A 2,694-nucleotide genomic window follows, 5' to 3' on the forward strand; every position below is an offset into this window, starting at 1 on the left:
TGAGTAAATGACATAAAAATCCACTTCCGGGCCCACTTGGTGTGTTCTTGGGTTGAGCAATGAAGCATTTTCGTGTAGAGACCTTTTCTGGAATTAAACGCCAGCTTTCATGCCAGTTTGGGCGTTTAACTCCAAGTTTTATGCCAGTTCCGGCGTTTAACGCTGGAATTTCTGAGGCTGATTTGCCACGCCGGTTTGGGCCATCAAATCTTGGGCAAAGTATGGACTATCATATATTGCTGGAAAGCCCAGGATGTCTACTTTCCAATGCCGTTGAGAGCGCGCCAATTGGGCTTCTGCAGCTCCAGAAAATCCGCTTCGAGTGCAGGGAGGTCAGAATCCAACAGCATCTGCAGTCCTTTTTGGTCTCGGAATCAGATTTTTGCTCAGGACCCTCAATTTCAGCCAGAAAATACCTGAAATCACAGAAAAACACACAAACTCATAGTAAAGTCCAGAAAAGTGAATTTTAGCTAAAAACTAATAAAAATATACTAAAAACTAACTAGATTATACTAAAAACATACTAAAAACAATGCCAAAAAGCATACAAATTATCTGCTCATCAAACCCCTAGCCAATGCTACTGCTCAAAGAAGCCGGAAATTCCTATATAGGAACATCGTTACAAGGTTTGGGGTCCCATACTCCATCACCACAGATAATGGCACCTAATTCACAGATGCAGGCTTCAGAAAGTTAGTGGCCGACTTGAATATAAAACACCAGTTCACTTCCATTGAACATCCCCAAAGCCAATGGACAAGCCAAAGGGGCCAACAAAGTCATATTGGCCAGGTTGAAGCGTAGACTGCAAGAAGCAAAGAGGGCTTGGGCCGAGGAACTTCCACAAGTCCTATGGGCGTATCGGACGACCCCCGATTCCACCATGAACGAATCACCATTCCGACTAGCATACGGAGTGGAGGCAATGATTCCAATAGAGGTCGAAGAAGGATCTCCCCGAGTAGTCCACAACAATGAGCAAACAAATTCTCAACTCCAAAGAGAAGAGCTCGACCTACTTCCAGAAATCCAAGAAAGAGCTCGGATCAGAGAAGAGGCATTAAAGCGACGAATGGCTTCCAGGTATAATCAAAGGGTAGTGCCAAGAGATTTTGCAGAGAACGATCTCATCTTAATTCGAAATGATATTGGAACAACTCAACCTGGAGAAGGAAAGCTGACAGCTAATTGGAAAGGACCCTACCGAGTCACAGAAGTACTTGGGAAGGGCTACTACAGACTGTCTGAACTCGAGGGACGAGAACTCTCCAGATCATGGCACGCCTATAACCTGAGAAGGTACTATAGTTAGATAAAAGTCTCATCACAAGACGCACTCTTTTTCCTAAAAAGATTTTTTTAATGAGGCGTCAAGATTGAGATTTAATCTGACTTAAGGGTATAAAAAACTCCCGCCTGTATATATTTGCACTTTCTTTAAATAAAAAATACATTTCAGATATTTTACAAATGCTCAAGACGCATTAATCTGAAGCATTCATCGACCGATTATAAAGCAACAGATCGAACAAGAAGTGAAGAACAGATTCACTATACGATCTTGATAGGAATAATCGACCGACAAAGGTGAAAACGCAATTCACCTAAAGGTCGATTAAACCAGGACAAAAATCACAATCTATAAATCGGCAAAAGATGAACACAGAATAATGCAAGAAGTTATCGAAAGTGATCCTGAAAAAAGAACCTGACGAGGTCTTATGGATTGCTATATAATAACTTAAAAAAGACTGGCCGAATATTAAAAAATCGGATCAAACCAGTCCAAGTTATCATCAAATCCCTGGAAAGAGGTCTGGCCAACCCTGTTAAAGAGGAATTGCTATAACTTAGAAGAGATCGACCTAACGAAGTCGGTTTCCTACAAAACAAGTTGTAAAAGTAATCCCTGAAAGAGATCTACCAAAGGTCCAAGAAAGAGGATTACAAAAACAACTTAGAAGAGATCTACCCAACGAAGTCGGTTTCCTACAAAACAAGTTGTAAAAGTAATCCCTGAAAGAGACCTACCAAAGGTCCAAGAAAGAGGATTACAAAAACAACTTAGAAGAGATCGACCTAAGGAAGTCGGTTTCCTACAAAACAAGTTGTAAAAGTAATCCCTGAAAGAGACCTACCAAAGGTCCAAGAAAGAGGATTACAAAAACAACTTAGAAGAGATCGACCTAACGAAGTTAGTTTCCTACAAAACAAGTTGTAAAAGTAATCCCTGAAAGAGACCTACCAAAGGTCCAAGAAAGAGGATTACAAAAACAACTTAGAAAAGATCGACCTAACGAAGTCGGTTTCCTACAAAACAAGTTGTAAAAGTAATCCCTGAAAGAGACCTACCAAAAGTCCAAGAAAGAGGAATACAAAAACAACTTAGAAGAGATCGACCTAACGAAGTCGGTCTCCTACAAAGATAAGTTATAAAAGTAATCCCTTAAAGAGACCTGGCAAAGGCCCAGAAAAGAGGATTACAAAAATAACTTAGAAGGGGACTAACATAAAAGAAATCGGTTATAAGGCACTAAAAATACAAAACAAAGGCAAGGAAACCGAAAAACAAGTAGGATCCACCACAAGTCACGACCTCAAAAGGATCCAAGCTACAAACAAAAAGTATAAAAGCGATCTAAAAAGGCCAAGCAGCGAGATTCCGACAGACACCCTGCTAGAGCACAA

This window comes from Arachis duranensis, chromosome 2, assembly GCF_000817695.3.
Source record: "Arachis duranensis cultivar V14167 chromosome 2, aradu.V14167.gnm2.J7QH, whole genome shotgun sequence".
In the NCBI taxonomy this organism is placed as follows: Eukaryota; Viridiplantae; Streptophyta; class Magnoliopsida; order Fabales; family Fabaceae; genus Arachis; species Arachis duranensis.